Genomic DNA, 18,004 nt, shown 5'->3' with positions numbered 1-18,004 from the left:
GTTATCCATCCTATTTATGAATTGTCTCAACAATCCCCAACTCCAGGTTTCATGGAGATCTTCAACAGTGGGTTCACAGTCGCCTTCTAGGGCCGGACTCTTCTAGGCCCTCACACCGGCGGGATCTTTCTGTCCTGCCGATGTGAACGGGGATTTCAATGGCTCGCCGGCCCCGCTGTGGGGAAACCCGCCAGGGTGGGGGGGTGGTGTTGGGGAGGGGGTGGGGGGTGGGGGCGCTGGAAGATTCTAGTCTAGGTCCCTAAAAGTTGTACTATGGGATATAGCTTGCTAATGGACGTCTGTCTCATTGTACAATGTCCATCATCCATCCTTACGTTGCAGGAACATAGAAAGACATTCGGCACAGAATGAGGCCTTTAAGCCCAATGTGCTTGTGTTGGCAGCATGTTATGTCAGGTGTGTCAAATCCTGGTCACAATATTAAGTCAAAAGGAAATTTGCTGAATGGAAAAGAGAGGTTGTAATCAGTGGCTGTAGATATTGGAATCTTAAATAGTTTAACCATTCGCTATGAAGTGATAATTGGAGTGTACGTGTAAGTTATTAACCTCATGGGCCCAAACGCCAAGATTTGATCACATGGCCTGTGTTGTATTTCACTGGTTTGTAGAATGTATCTCGGAGCAATGGAGTGATGACACTAGTTTCTAAGTGGTGCAACAGATTTATTCACAAGAGTTAAAATATCTCTGCAATCGCCAAATGTCTGTGCCGTGCTTATCCCTGCTCAACTTCTCGGTCTTTCTGTGGTGTCTGTTTACTTAAACCTAAATGTTGACTCAGAGCTAAACCAATCAAGAACAGTGAGCATAGATCAGTTACCATACTCACACATAAACAAAGGCAGATCAATCGAACCATTGGACATGGCAATCTAGGCTGACAATTCAGCGCAGTGCTCAGGAAAAGTTGCGTTGTCCAAGATGCCAGGGCAAATCCTGACTTGCTCAATTGGATGGAAAACTGGCAGCGGCAGAAATGTCAGCCATTGTACACCTTGCTGCCTTTTCCTTTTTGTTGTCTGGAGTTGGAAGGAAAACTGGGCAGGGTTTAAAAGAGGAGGCCAATATACTGCTGCCAGTTTTCCACATGGGCGGGGGGATGTGGGGGGTGGGTGAAAATTAAAATTTTCAGCTGGGGAAGAAGCCGAGTCCATATCTTACTGTACAGGTGGACATTGTAGTTTTTCAAAGGGAAACGGGAAGTTTTCCTGGTGTTCTGGACAACATTCATCCTTCAACCAATGCCTTTCAAAACAAACTAATAGGACATATATCCCATTCTCTGCTTGTGGGACCTTGCTGTGTACAATTTGGTTACTGGGTGCTCACATAGCAACAGGCTACCCTTCGAAAGGTAATTTACTTTCTGAGGATGGGTAAGGGCATGTGGAACGGCTTGTTTTTTGTTCTTCCTTCATCTATAAAATACACAATGCCCCTGACAAGAGATGGGGGAAGAGGGGAGATTGGAGTGCTCAGTCTCACATAACAACACAAGTGAACATGGTCTTTAGTCCAAGCCTCAAAATATTTCTGTCCCACAAAAACACACATGAGGGATAACTTAATAACTGATGGGCCATAATCTCTGATCTCCCCAGTGTCGGGTTTGGTGGGGGCGGGGGGGATACCCCAAAGATGCGCAGGGGAATCCCTCTCAGACGTTCCCAAGAGAGGGTTGCCCAGAAGTACACACTTCCTCTGGACAATTGCCCTGGGCAAAAATGCGTTTTAAATCACAAACTTCAAAATGGTTCCACTGGGGTTCCACCAATAGTTGCTCACAAAAAGTTAGAAGAATTAAAACCTCTTCTAACTTCTGAGTAACTATTGTAAAGACCCAGACCGACCCCACCGGACTTCCCCAAACCCCACCCGACCACATCTCGCCCTTGCCCCCCCGCCCCCACCCCACAGGACTCCCCCCGCACGCCCGATCTGCTCCCACGGGACTCCCCTCACCTCCCCTGGACCTCCAAGCCCCCAATGCCCCACCGGCCATCCCCCACCATCCCAGTGGGGGATGGCCGTCTCCAACTCCATCTCCAACACCCCCCAATCCCCTCCAGACCTCCCACCACCCCCCTCCCCCCACCCACCCCACCAACCCCTCGGACCTCCAACCCCCCCACCCCTGCACCCACCGGCCCCATACCTCCAACTACCCTCCTGGACCTCCAACCGTCCCCGCCAGACCCCTGACCACAGCCACCCTCCAAACCCCAAGTCCTATCCTTTTACTTTAGACACTGACCTTTCCCCGGCCTGTTAATTTGACTGGCCTTGGGGCCTGCATCAAAAGACTCCACGCAGGCCCCAGCAAAGAGTAGTTCTAGTGGATTCAAGGAGGCCACACCCCCCCCCTCTTTACGGCACTTGCTGCCATAAAGCAGGTAAGTTTAAAAATGGAAGTGTCAGCATAAGTTTCAAGGGCAGCTAAATATGTATGTATTTCTTCTAATTCCTGTGGGCCATCTCTTTCCAGCGCTAGTTGGAAGTTACAGCCCAATAGCTCCCTGAATAACTTAACTGGTAGCAAACTCCCAATGTGATATTTAAGGAAAATATCCAGGAATGAGATCACGAGTGGGAATATTTCTAGATCTGTGTGCATATTTGCTGGATGAGAAAAAGACTTTTTGTAGTTCATGGCCGTTGCCCTAGCAACTCTAATCAGATCACTCCAAGGTCATATAGATTGATCTCAAAGATAATGCTTGCTTATTTTCTTTGTTACGAGAGGGAGACCAAGAGAGGAAGGATGAGAAAATAGAGAGAGACAGAGGAAGAGGGAGATATAAAGAAAAGAGAGAGCGGCAAAAACAAAAACAACAGGAAGAGAGAGAGATATATAAGAGTAGATTAGAATTCCTGGTGCAAAGCTGTACAGACCGGGAAGGTACATGAGGATTTTGGTTAGGGGATTAAGGCCCACAGGACTTTTTGTTGCACACAGTATTTTTTTTAACTATTAATCAAACACACCTCAGAAGATCCATTAGCAGATTTAGCACATCACAAGAAAGCTATCCTTTGTGACTCCATAGACAAATGCATCATGTGATATTACACTTGGAGTGCCTCTCATTTCATTTTGAAATCTGGAAATTTCTAAAATATGGAAACTTTAAAGTAAGCCAAAAGTACTGTTTGTGTCAAGTGAAAAGAACTAAACGTTTTTTCCAATTATGCCTGTGTCTTATGATTTAGGAAAAGATTATGTAAGATTCGTTTGAAAGGTGTATTTTTTTTTTAAAATATTTTCCATAAGCTATCATACAAACAGTTGAGAGTCTTCAAGGCATTTGGTAGCTTTTAAAGAAAGCCCTAGGTAGGTTAAAAGCCTTTGGTGAAGTAAACTTGACGAATGATGCTTTGGCCCTATTTATCCCTCAACCAAAACACAAAAATGGATTACCTGGCCACTACCTCATGACTGTTTGGGAGACCTGACTGTGTATAAATTGTCTGCCTTGCTTCCATATATTACAACTGTGACTACACTTCAAAGAGTAACTCATTGACTGGTAAGTACTTCTGGATGTCCTGAGCTGGTGAAAGGTGTTAAGGCCCTGAGCACACATCTTTCTCTAGTTTCTCATGCCCTCTCTGAGCTAATCTTGAAACCTGTCTCCTGTTCCCTCAATCCTATTTCTACTAAACAGCAGATCACCCAACTTCCCCTCTTTACCTCCATGTTAACCAATACTGTAAATGATTCTCTCCCTTCAGGTGTTGTCCCTCTTTCCTTTAAATCTGCCGTCATTACCTCCTCCCCAAAAAAAGACACTTGACCCCACTGTCCTTGCAAACTATCGTCCCATCCCCAACCTCCCTTTCCTCTTCAAAGTCCTTGGATCAGATTTTCGTCAACAGATTTGAGGAGACAGGTATCAAGAGTCGGGTGTTTTCCCAACCCAACCGTCCCATCTCTGTACTCAAGGAGCCTTCCCACCCTACTTTCTTGTTGGGGAGGCAAACATGGGCTGGAAACAGGTCCGCCACCTCTGGAGGCAAGATCAAAGTGGCAATAGAGGCAGGTAGACGGTGAGGCCAGCAGGTTAAAAAGCCCATTCCCATTTACTGGAACAATGGCTAGTTGTAATCATGGTTATTAAGCCCACTAGCCCTCGTCCCTTAGGCCCCTCACCCCCTACCCACTCCCCTGCCCCTCCATACCCCCATTCCCCCTCTATGCCCTGTTTTTTCCTACCATTCCTGATGACCCTCCTTCCCCCCCATGACCCCTGCATGCCCACTCACTCAGTTTTCATTAGGTACACAACCAATGAGCCATATAATCATACTGGCAAGGCTTTGAAATGCCCATGAGATAAAGGAACAAATATTCAGCATTGCCTTTGGAAAACATTGCCCCTTTTACCTTCTCATAAACCTGTTAATAAAACACAAGCAGTGAGGAAGCCTTCAATCCACTTTACATCTCTTAATCTTGTCCAAATGAACACACAAGCATTGAAAAAAACATCCTCAAAGAAAACACAGATTATTACAAGTTAATAAAGTTGCTAATCACACAAAGCTAGCTTTCCCCTTAGCAACTGAGTAAGTATAAACCTGCTGCGCTGAGTCTATTAGCCATGCTTGGACCTCAGCCAAGCATTCAAAATGAGATAATCTGGCAACTGTATCAAGAAAAGCAGGTTGAGCAGATGGCCAGATATCTGTTATTTTCCAGATGACCTCATTAGGAATGCTGACTTGACCTGATTTCATGAAAATCTGGGCCCTTGAATCTGTTGCTGCCTCCCAAATCCATTCCCAACTTCCTTGGAACTCCATGGCCAGGATTTTAACCACATTGGGTGGGCTCAGGAGTGGTCACGAAGCTGACCGCTGCCCACGATCGGGTGCCGACATCGATTTCACACTGGCTGGCCCCAAAGAAAAAAAGGCCAACCAGCGTGAAACGTGTGCTGCAGCGCTCAGCACTGCCGGGGTGGGGCTAAGATGAGGGCGAGCACCCACAATGAAAGCTCCCTGAGGCACAGAGCTTCCTCAGGGAGCTGAAGATTTATAACATTAAAACTGAAAAAGTTAACTATGTTAAAAACATGGCCCCTCTGTGAATGGATTTTTAAAAATTTTAATTTAATTTTTAATTGCTGTTGGAAACCTCATCCCACCCATGGAAGAGGTTTCCTAAAAAAATCCAAAGGCCGCTTGGCCTTTTGGCCTGCCCACCAACCGGTTGGACAGGCAGCTAAAGCTTATATTCAGTTAGAGCTTATTGGCCTTAATAGGCCTGTTAATTGTCGATGTAAAATGATGTGAGATGCGGGAGGCGGCAGCACACCCGCTGACTGAAATGCCGTGCGAAGGTGTGATGACGCTGGGACACTTGCCCGACGTCATCGTGCGTCATTTTACACTCGAGTGGGTTGGGCGCGCGCCCGCTCGCTCAGCGCAAATTTCTGCCCCGCGTTTGAATCATGTTTCTGCCCTTGCCACAGCACCGAGACAGCTCTGATCAGTCACAAATAACATCTTGTGTGGATGTGACAAAGGTAAACTTTCCTTCCTTGCCCTTCTCAAACTGTCTGCAACCTTTGACCACACCATCCTCCTTCAACGCCTCTCCATTGTCATCCAGCTGGGTTCTCCCCTGCTTCTATTTTTATCTATCTAATCATACGCATAGAATCACTTGTCATGGTTTATTTTCTTGCTCCCACACTTTTACCACTGGTGCCTGCCAAGGGTCTATCCTGTGCCCCCATCCATTTCTCATCTACACGCTACCCTCAGCATATTACCCGAAGGCACAGTGTTAGTTTCATGTACACTGATGACACGCAGCTTTACCTCACCACAACTTCTCTTGGCTCCTCCACCATTGCTAAATTATCAGACTTCTTATCCAACTTTCTGTACTGGATGAGCAGAAATTTACTCCAATTAAATATTCGGAAGCCTGAAGTCATTGTTTTCAGTCTCTGCTCCAAACTCCATTCCCTAGCTACTAACACCACCTATCTCCCTGCCAACAGTCTGCGATTAAGCCAGTCTGTTTACAACTCTGGTGTCACATTAGATGCCAAGGTGAGCTTCTGACCTCATACTCATATCATCTCTAAGACCACCTATTTCCACCTCCGTAACATCGATTTCGCCCCTGTCTCTGCTCATTTGCCGCTGAAACTCTCATTCATGTCTTCGTTATCTCGAAACTCAATTATTCCAAAATGCTCCTAGCTGATCTCTCACATTCTACATTCCGTAAACTTGAGGTCATCTAAAACTCTGCTACCTGTGTCTTAATTTGCAGCAAGTCCCAATTCCCTATTACCCCTGTGTCCTCACTGACCTACACCGGCTCCAGGTTGATTTTAAAACTCTCATTCTTGTTTTCAAACCCCTCCACGGTCTCACCCCTGCCTATCTTTGTAATCTCCTCCAGCCTCAGAACTCTCCATGATACCTTCACTCTTCTAATTCTGGCCTCTTGAACAGCCACAATTTATTTGTTCCACCATTGGTGGCCATGCCTTCAGTTGCCTGGTCTCCAAATTCTGGAATACCCTCTCTACACTTCTTGATCTCTCTGGGGAGAATTTTCTCCCCATCGGTGAGGTTGGGCGGGAGCGGGCGTGGGCGGGCACACGGCAGATCGCTGCCCGCGATCGGCTGTGTGCCACCATTTTACGTGGGCTGGCCAAATAAGGCCCGCCCAGCATGACGTGCACCCGGAAGCGCTGAGAGCTCCCTGTGCAGGCGGGGGGAGTAGGCTGAGTTGGGGCCTGCCCTCTTTTACGCCTGCACTCGAAAGAGCGCAGAAATCTCCCTGAGGCACAGAGCTGCCTCGGGGAGATTAGTGATATTTTCTAAAATTTTAATAGAGAAAAAAAATTTTACGACATGTCCCCTCATGTGCCCGTGTCATATGAGCTGAGACATGTCAATGAATTTTATTAAAAGTTTTTATTAAACTTTAAAAACCTTCATGAAACCTCATCCCGCCCGTGGAATACGAAGGCAGCCTGGGCTCTTCGCCTGCCCGCCACCCTTAAGGTTGGACCGGAACGCAATTAATTATTTTAATTAGTTTTTAAATGGCCTTAATAGACCTTTGACAGTTCGGCAGGAGCGCAGCCGACTCTGCTGCGTGCCCACCGAACTGAAGACCTGAATGATGCGCGGTGACGTTGGGATGCACGCCCGACGTCACCACACGTCATTTTACACGTCGGCAAGTGGGTCCCGCCCCCGCACACTGACCCGGAGATTCTGCCCTCTATTTCACTTTTGTCCTTTAAGACACTCCTTAAAACATACCTCTTTGATCAAGGTTTTGGGCATCTGACCTAATATCTCCTTATGTTTCTTGGTGTCATAATTTGTTTTATAAGGCTCCTGTGAAGTGCCTAAGGACGCTTCATTATACTGGAAGTGCTATATAAATATAAGTTGTTGTTATATGAACGCAAGTTCTTTCTTCTGTCTTCCACTCAGGTAACTTTTCTGTTTTGGTGGAAATTTAAGGATTCTTACTAGCAATACTCAGTAATGGTCAGGGCCCATTTTACTTCTGATACTGATAGGAGAATGTATGATTTCCATAGTTCAAGTTATCTATTGACTTGCAATTAGCCTTTGTTAAATCGGCAGATGTTCTCTAAGTTTACAAAATTGATGGGATCAGCATAGAGGATTTGTTTTTAAAACAGTAAATACATTTGAAACAGGCCCAAAAGCAAAATATTGTGTGGTGTTTTTTCCTTGAGAAATTCGAAGCAAGCATAATCGAGGGGTGCTGGTACTTGACACCAAGGAGTCTCCAGACGTAGCTCAGTCACTTATTTTATCCAGGGTCATACAGCACCAGTAAGTAAATGAGCAGAGCAGGTGGAGTACCAACTTTACCTATCACCTCCTTCAAGTGCATTTTCAGATGCCCCAGTTTTGGGTCTCAGTCTGGTCAAAGAACCCTACAGTTCTAGAGAGGACAGTCTCACAGTTCTTTAAATAATTGTGAGGAAACATTTTTTTACCCAGAGGGTGGTTGGAGTCTGGAACCAACTTCCCGAAAGGATGGTAGAGGCAGGTTCGATCAAAGTATTCAAAAGGGAATTGGATTGCTACCTGAAAAGAGAGAATGTGCAAGGTTACTGGGATAAGGCAGGGGAGTGGGACTAGGTGGAATGCTCTTTCAGAGAGCCAGTACAGAATCGATGGGCCAAATGGCCTCCTTCTGCACTGGAAAAATACTGTGATGAAGGAGTAAAGCTTAGATATTGAAAGCTCAAGGTAAATGGTGCTTCAAATGCAGCTACACAACCTTTCTGGAATAAATTGCCGTCCAGCATAGTCATCATTGGCTAGGTTCAAACGCTCAAAAAGAAATGAACAGTTTCCAGATTCAATTCCCTGTTAAATTAGGCTTACACTAAGGCTGGAGAGATGATCCTACTTTCTTGACTTAAATCTGTGAGAGATTAAACGTCCATTCATAATAATGATTGGCCCACATATGCACCTCTCAGACAACTCTTGAGATTCATCTGGTTAGTGATGAAATTTCACTTTTAATCTTTGATAGATGAAGGAAAAAAGCTAAACTTGAGCATTTGCAAGTCAAATTTAAACTCAGATTCTGCTCCCATTTTGAGTTGCACTCTGGACACATCATGATCTGCCGAGTAATTATTATTTTTCCTTAAAAACTATCATGGATCAAGTGGATACATAACTATTCCATTACACTATACTTCAGACCAAATGGAAACAAGAAATATCCCATTTTAACAATTTCCCTTTCCCATAAATAACACAGCCACATACTTCATTCCCCCAAATTAAGTTACTTGGCTCCAGCACATAAGTAACCAAGATTCACTACCCCCAATTTGCCAATCTGACTATTACACAGTTCCTTATCACGAGCTATTATAGTGGGATGTGCAGGATGACCACATGAACATATAGGGAGCCAATTTATGCCTCTGGCATTTGACTTAAAAAGAGACCCTGCCAGTCTAGACTGAAAAAGTGTTAAATGGATAAAATGTGGGTGCATTCAAAAGAGCCCGAAATAAACTCATTCCCAGGTATTGAATTTGACTGATGTCTATTTCTTTCAACATTCAAAAGTCTCCAAGATCCACTGTTTGTACATTTAAAAATGTATAATTCCCAGCTTTGGTTCCCTGCCATTAACAACTAGAACTGGAACAATCTGAACTTAAAACATTTCAAGCCATTGCTTAAAAAAAAATCTTGAGAAGATCTGCAACAAATCAGGACAGAAGAGTTGGCAAATTCAGCAAAAGCTTATGAGGTTCTCCCCCACCCCACCCACCCTCGCTACCACAGCTAATCTATGTGGGACGTGCATTATTTTGTCATGGGGTTCGTTGAAGAATTAATGACCTTGATGATAATACCGAAACCCATACTCCAACAATCAGGCAGAGAGAGTCACGGATGATTACAATGTCAGATCAAGGTAACTGGCCCCATTGCTGCACCATTACATTTTAAAATGCATAATTCAGGGCACAGACAAGCTTCCCAAACAAGGATGGTGGGGCCCTAATTACCACTCAATGTCACGGCCTAATGGTTTTATTGGTGGTGCAATTTCATTTTAACAGAATGAGAAAGGGGGTCCAACCTGTGGGAGTCCCTGCAACGGTCCCCGTTGAACCATGGCATGAACTTACCCCTCCCTCCCCACTCTCAATCACCAAACCTCCCCCCACACAATTGGAAACATCCTCCCCTGCTTGCTGAACTTCCCCCTCCACCCCATCTCCTAATTGATAATGAAGTTTCGGTCGCAGCGCCGTGGCTGTTCCTAACGCTCACTGCTTGCTGTATCCTGCCGCTGGTGCTGGCCAGGCTGCCCATTTGACCACTGCCAGGCGGGAGGTAGCCCAGCAATAATTGAATGAGGCCCTGCCTTTAAAGTCAGTAGGGCCTCCACGTCCCCGGTCTTGCCATGTTCTTCGGCTGATTATGTGCTCCTTCCGTACTCTACCTGGCTCTCTGCTAACATCAGGCCCAACATCTCAGTTTATATGGGGAAGCGACAATCAAATTAGACATGTGAAGAAAAAAAAACCCAAAAGAACGTGCATTTATATAGTGCCTTACTCATCCTCTTAATGACCCAAAGCACTTATAACCAATGAATTACTTTTAAAGTGTAATTGTGGTTTTATTGAAGCAAATGCAATAGCTGAAAGTTCAAACTGAATTCAATGAAATGAAACACTTATAGCCATCAGGTGATCTGCTCTGTCAGATTACCACCTAGGCAGTGAAGGCAGAAAAGTCATCTCCATGTGTGGCACTTTGACATATGATGAAGGCTTTGTATGTGTAACGCTTTAGTGGCAATGACAGACACTTTCCCAGAATTGACTGATATTTATGCTTGATGGGTCTAAAATATACAAACTCTCTCTGTCAGCATAGCCCAGAAATTTTGCAAATATTACATTTTATTTTTATTGGAATCTATTTCTTTAAATTGGTTGTGGCAGCTTTTTCCATTTTTTTCTGGCCAAATGATTGTGGTTTCAGAGTGACCGATATAAGTTGATATGACCCCTTCCCTTAAAACAGGGGACTTGTGTTTGAGCTCCATTGCTAACTATGACTTGTCAAGTTCAGCAATGGATAAAGTTAATTGTCTAATTTCCTTAGATTATATCATATATGCCCTTCAGTTGAGTTCTAGTATTATAATTCCCCCCCTAAATATCTAAAATGTTCTTGTTAATCTGATAGTCTTTCTTGCTTTATGGGTAGATTTTCAATTATAATTAATATGATACCTGTAAACAACACAACACAATACCTTACAATTCATTGGTTTTCTCTCCATCGTTATACATATGCTACACAAATATTTGTTTATTGAAGAAAAAAAAGACAGGTCTGACTTTTTGTCTTGCACTCATCAGGACACTCACAAGAATATCAATATAAGGGGAAACAACAATTTATACTGTATGTGAAGAGAGAATGTTGTTTTCCCCTTATGTTGGTATTCTTGTGAGTGTCCTGATGAGTGCAAGATGAAAAGCTTCGACATGTCTCTTTTTTCAGCAATACTCAAGTTCTGTAATACCAAACGACTAAATATTTGCTTCTTCCTGCAGAGCAGTTTGGTGGGAAATGGAGATTGGGTCTTTTTTTTTTCCATCTCTCTGACACTATTTAGGTTAACTTAACTGAAGATCATGTTAAATTGGGCCCACGCTTCAGGGTTCCCTTTCCTGGTTGGCTAGACTGGGTAGAAGTTGTGCTTCCCTCTTTTGGTTTCATCCAGCAACTCAGGGCAGAATTTTACGCCAGCGGGATTTTATATACTCGCCAAAGTCAACGGTGTTTAGAATGGCTCGCCGCGTTTTATGGCCCCGCGCCCGGCATGCCAGGGCCGTGAAGTTCCAACCTCAGAGTGAGGACAATTTCACCTTCTGGATTAACACAGTTAATTAGAAAGATGCCAGACTGGCTGCACATTTCCTTCCTGACATTCCCAAAACCGTGCCCTTTTTGGAGTGGAAGAATGGAAATGGAAGCCGGTGCTTAAAGTTTGAGTCACTTATCCGACCATTTGGGTTTTATTTTAGCATTGAATTGGCAATCTCTTATATTATTCAATCTGATTTATTGTAAAAAAAAAAATCATTTTTCTTCGGGTACCATTTCATTGCTTACCATTTGATCTGCAATCCTTGGAGAGAACTTGCAAAAGTCTTGTTTTGCATTATAAAATCTGTGTGTGCTGAAAATCTGACTCATCAAGTCCCCCTTTTCCAAATAAATGTAGCCTTGTGAACAATGGAAAGTGCATTTTCTACGGTCAAGCAAAAGAAGTTAAGCTAAATCACCCCGCAGTCCAATTTTCTCAGCCTAATCCCATTTCTAGACCAAGACAAAATGAGTTGAGAATTTGCTTCACCCTTGTAAAAGTGTTTGCAAAAGCAAATTCAGTCTCCAACTTATAGGATTTGCATTTGTTGATATCTTGCTTTGTTCTTGACTTTCAGCTAAAAGTCATTGGAAAGCACGGCTCATCCAGGTTTACTGCTGCTCTGGGAACTCATGTTGAATTGGACCCATTTCTTAGGTTCCCTTGCCAGGCTGCCTGAAAGTAAGCTGAGAGAATTAAGCTGTGATTTCCTTTTGATCCGGTGATCTCAGTTGGCGGAGTCAACATCACCTTCTCTATAATTAGAAAGGTGACTTATCTTGATAAGCTGGTCCTTTATCATCCTTCCCATATATTTTTCCAAAGTAGATTAATGAATATTAGTGAAATATTTTTTAATTCATTTATGTTTGATAAGACCTTATTAAGAGCATTAGTGAAGAATTTGTGCATCATTCTCAGCTACACCGCCAGTCAAAGATGGATTATTTTATTCCAGGGCAGACCGATGTTAGTCAGCTGAATGACTGGGAAATTTCATAGTATCCTTACAGCATCAAGAGGAGTGAATGGTGCAATCCCTTGTTGGGGTTAAGTATTGGGTAATGGGTGGGGGTGTGTGGTAGAATCAGGAACAGGCAACTGAGGAGTGGACTCAGTGAAGCTCCTCAACCAAAAACAGGGAAAAGGAAAGAAATGAAAGGAAGAAAGACATGGAGGACAATTTTCTCCCTGTCAGGCTGGCTGGGCGGGAGGGGGCACGGGCAGGCGCACAGCCAATCACCACTCGCGATCGGCTGCGCACCGCCATTTTATGTGGGCGGGCGAATTAAGGCCCGCCCAGCGTGACACTTGATGCAAAAGAGCGCAGAAATCTCCCTGAGACATGGAATTGCCTGCAGGAGACATGAATGCTGCTAGAATATCAATGTTGATGAGCTGCCCTCACTCAATGGTGTTCCTTGAGGGAGAAGGGTTAGAAACGCTTACATCACACACTTCAAATAAAGATTTAACCACATCTCCCTGACATCACACAAGGGTGCGGAAACTAATTCAACTGCGGTTGACATCACAGTAATGTGAATCTCACAGCTGGACACTAACATTGAGTGGGAGGAAGGCTAAACCTCAAAATAAGAGGATTCCAAAGAACAAAAATCACACCGCCTTCAGTTTCCCAAAACATTCACATAACCACCAAATGTATTCACAAAAGTGCAATTTCTTTACATCTATAGCACACCCGTGACCAAAAAGTGACATCAGTTTTTCTTAACTTTCTTAACTCTACTGCTATGCCTGGGTGCAGCCCCGGCACCCGCAGCAGAGGTGGAGGCAGCCTGCTGACTGCTACGTCCTGATGCTTGCAATGTCCTTGGCGGACATCCTCTGGTGGCCATTGGCCTGGAGGCCCCCGGCCTAATAAGGGCCACCCGCTCAGGGATAGAAGTGCCCTGGCGGCCTGAGAGGTTGGAGTGGGTGGGGTAACAGGCAAAGAGGGCTGTGAGTGGCTGCGCACCCTTGGAGTGTCCTGAGAGGAGGCCCCCGGGGTGTCCGGTTGATGTCACTCCTCCTTGTGGATGCCCGAGGGCCCTGCCCTGACTCCTGCAGGAAATGTTTGAGCACCTAGAGGGAGGTCAATGTGCCTACACCCTGATGGTGTCCACCAGGGTGTGTGTGGCCCATCAATGCAAGGCCGAGCGCAAATCTGACTAGACCGGCTAGACCAAGATCTCCTTGGCGGTCGTTGGCCTTCCCATGGTGACCTTGAGGCGCCCACATGTCGGAGCCATGACATCAGACAGAACACAGACGGACTCCTCCATCGCTCGCTCTAGTCCACTGAGTGACTGTTGAGTGCTTGATGTTCCGCGCCTGTTGCTGCATCTCCAGTATTGGCAGCCGCTTCCAGAGGCTCATCACCTGACTTGGACTGAGCAGCCTGCTGGTCTCCAGCAGCCCTCTGAGTGCCGGAGACCTGGGCCGTCCCTGCCTCCGGCTGCTGCAGGAGCGTGTCAGTGGGGTGCTCGCCAGGAAGTGAGCTCGCACCTAATCTACTGCTGTGCCCCACTGACGTGTGTGCCTCTGAGCTGGTGGAGGGTGCGTGTGAGCGCCTTGATGGCTATTCCACAGTTTCCTCTTTATACGTGGCCTGGGGGCTCGCACTGGCTTTCGGGGGCCGGGGGTGGGGCCTCAATCTGCTGGTGCCGAGAGAATAGAAAATAGAGTTTCCGTTAATGAGCTTGAGCTAGATAGGACTGTATGTGACTCACTGTGAACGTCAGGATTTGGTGAGGTGATGGAGCTGTGATCCGTGCTCGGTTGCTGGGAGATGCCAATCTCCCCTTCCCCACAGGAGCGATCCCTGTCCCCCCCACCGGCCCAGCCAGCTCGGCTGCAACTTCTGTGGGGAGCTGCTGCATTTCAAATATAATAACAGGGCCACCACATTGTGGAAGCTTTTTACGGCTACAGGGAAAAGCTAAGCTTACAATTACTACTTAACATTATTTATAAGACTAACATTGGATAACTTCTGCAAATGAATTAACAGAGAATCTTCATGCTGTGTTCATGGTTTTGTGCTAATATTAGGAAGGTGAAGGTGACTTGTTAAAGGCCAGGCAACAAATGGTTAAAAGCCAGGGAACAATTGTTTTTTGCCCAGTTTGTGACCTTTTTGATTACACGCATCGTGTAAAGTTGTTTGTAATGTCTTAACGTAATGCAACTGATAATTGCTGTTTGTTTAGGATATCACAGAATAAGTTGAAAGTCAGCAGTTTGTAATCACCCTTACGCAATGGTTGCTTGGTGGAACCAGGGAGAGATGGGGGGGTTGCCGGAGCAAGTAGATCTAGGAAGAGATTGACCAAACTTGCTGTCGGAACCTTCTTGCTGTAGGGAGGGTTGCCGGGAGGTGAAAATGAGCCAATCACGGACCGTCACTATCAGAGAAAAGGAGCCAATCGTGGACCATTGCTAGCAGAGAAAGGAGCCAATAAGAAAGTGTGGACATGATGGGGCGGGAAGCAGAGGCCTGTTTAAGCACGGTGTTCGTTGAGCTCGAGGCTGTCGCTGCAGCTGGACAAGGAAGGGGGATAGCCTGGTTAGCAATCTGAACAGAGAATGGACAAGGACAGATCGACCACCCTAACCTGTTTGTTCTCAGGGAAACCAAGCAACTAAAGCACGGGGTGAGTAGCCACTGGTATAGGTATTGTTGAATTGTCAGAAACAAAAATCAAATAATAAAGTGCAATTGTTTTGGGCGCAGCCTCGAGTTTTGGGTCATTTATATCCAGAGTAAATCTCCGACCCCTGGTGGTAGGAATAGTCTACACCTCCTCAAACTCAGTGAGGGTAATGACGTCGGCAGTCCGTCTCCCGGTCTGCGATCTCTCACGCCTGTTGTGCACCAGCCTGGCCTGTATGTAGACAAAAGAAAGACATGTGATGAGAAGCGATGGAGCAGAGGTTGGGGTGAGATGCTTGTCCCCTGTGTGTGGTGAGCCCTCCCCAGAAGGGCCAGAGGATGGAGTGTGAGCAACATGATCGATGGGAGGGTGGTGATGTGAGAGTCTCGGTGAGAGAATGAATGTTGATATGTGTCCCCCGCTCGTGGATGTTTGAGATCCCTGAAGAGAGTAGCTGTTTGAGTGCATGGTGCCATGATAAGAGTTTGATATTAGAGGGAGTTGAAGGATGACTTACCCTGGCCTATGTGCCTGCGCTGTTCTGATCATGGCCTGGAGGGCCTGCCAGATGAAGCGGGGTGCTGCCTTCACCTTGAGGCTCTCGGCCTTCTTCTTCTGGCTGCAAGACGTATCTGCATGTGTCCAAAAGACAGGTGGGCTGGAGAGAGTGAGATTATGCGTTGGGCTGGGGTTTAAGTATGGTGCCGGGAACTTCGACTCCGCCAACTGATGGCGGGTGGACGAACCAGCTCCTGACCCGCCAGGTGATTTGGCCCGATACGCGCCTGTGCACAATTAATGACCAACCAAATGTGGAATTGGGCACGAGTTCCCGCCGTTCTGGCCAGCGGGATTGGCGCCACCGTAGCTGCCCATCACCGCACTCCGTGTTATAGAAGGAAAATTCCGCCCTAAGAGTCACAATCAATTTGCTCTGTCCTGGTTTTCTGTGCTGGGTTTCCCATTTTACCTCCCTGTCACGTACTAACTGCACAATACCAGATGTTAAACTTTGCTTGCTTTATGTCAGTTTTCTAAATGTAATAAAACAATAAAATATTATTTAGATGTATGTGCCTGGTTAACATTACTGTGAATTTATCGCTTGTGTCTATTCTGGCAAATCAAGGTTATTATTAACAAGGACACAGTGTTCATTGAAATATAGCAGAAGAGTAGGAGAATATTTATATTCTTCTGGATAATTTCCCTATCGAACAACAGTGACCACACTTCAAAATGTACCCCATTGGCTGTAAAGCACTTTGGGGTATCCAGTGGTCATGAAAGGTGCAAGATTTCTCCACAAAATTAGTATCTAAGGTGTTGATTGAATGCGAGGTTTAATATGTTAAAATAAAAGAAAGAACTTGCGATATATAATATAAATCACATCTTCCCAATACAACAAATGAGGTACAGTCACAGCTGTTAAGTAGGCAAGTACAGTAGCCTACTTGTGAAGAGCAGGTCCCATGACCGACAAATAAATCATTCTCTATTTGTAATGTTGGTTTCGGGAGGAATGTTGGCCCGGGACATCAAGAGAACTATGCGTTCTTTGGAATTGACTGCCTGAACCTGCGCCAAGATATTGCAGTCCTCAGTGCTCCCAGCTGTTCAAAGTTCCCCAGCATGGTCTCCTGAAGTACTCAATGGAAGTTCAGGCACCTTCCACTTCCAAGGCTATAATCAGTGGTGGAACACTATTTAGGAGCCCAAGCACCAGAAAAGCAAGCAGAGAAGGCAGGTACTGCACGGTGGCACAAGGGTGATTGGTGGTTTTCATTCCTGCTTGGAACTTGACGCTTGGCTTGTTTCTTGTCTGTGCTGTTGTGATTTGTTATTCTTTTTCTAAATCCAAAATTCAACCCTAACAGTTGCCGCTGTGACACACAAAAAATTACACAGAAAGATGGGAATTGCTAAATGAAAGGTTCCATCTGGTTTATCTTCATGAGGTAAAATGATAATGGAGTTGCTGACTAATCATAGCAATCAATTTCTATCAATTGGGCTACCACAGATCCAGATGTGGTAAGATGAAACCCCTGTGGTGGTAGCTTTTGGGAGCCATAGATTCAAAGTCATCTGTTCCTCCCAAGCATTCTACACTTACCACATGTCACATCTAAAAATTATGCATACACGGTATTTAAAATCTTATCTTCAGACAGAAATCTATCTAATTTGCTTTTGAATGAATCAATATTAACTGCTTTCACCATTTTCTTAGGAGGCCTGTTTTGTAGAACTGCTAACTGAAATATTGAGGGCAATTTTAACCACAAAAATTGGAGGGTTGGATTGGCTGAGATCTTAGTATTCTAATAACATCAAAGCTGACCACCAACCCACCCCCCCAAAGTGCCCACTTCCAGTTTAAAGAGAGGTGGGAGGAGACAGCAAACCAACCCACTCCCGGGAGGCGAGTTGAGAATTTTAATATTGCAGTGAGGCTGCATGCATGATAGTTAACCTATTTTCTAGGTGTAACCCTTGTCAGCTGGGCTTCCCAAGACTTGGGAAACCTGACAGCTAAAGGGAGGTGAGGACAGTTTAGTAGAAAAGGTAATTGCTTTTTCAGCATTGCTTGTGGATCAAGAGGAGCAGGAGAGCTCCCTCAAAGCCCACCAATCTTAGCTTCTTCCTTGCCCGCCATCGGGACCCACTGTCCTGGGGAATCAGGCCACACCCAAAATTGCCAATCACCACCTCTCACCACTATCAGGAAGCCCCCAGTATCTGACCCACACCGGGATTAGACAACCATCTTCTCTTCTCAGGCCTACCTATCACCCCCACCGCCGCAACTGGGTCAGAGATCAGATTCTCCCTCTCCATCCTCTCCATCCCTCCTACTGGACTGGCGAGAA

The sequence above is a fragment of the Cetorhinus maximus genome, chromosome 26 (assembly GCF_964194155.1).
Source record: "Cetorhinus maximus chromosome 26, sCetMax3.hap1.1, whole genome shotgun sequence".
Classification (NCBI taxonomy): domain Eukaryota; kingdom Metazoa; phylum Chordata; class Chondrichthyes; order Lamniformes; family Cetorhinidae; genus Cetorhinus; species Cetorhinus maximus.
The sequence above is the reverse complement of the archived record's forward strand: the minus strand, read 5'-3'. Positions refer to the sequence as shown.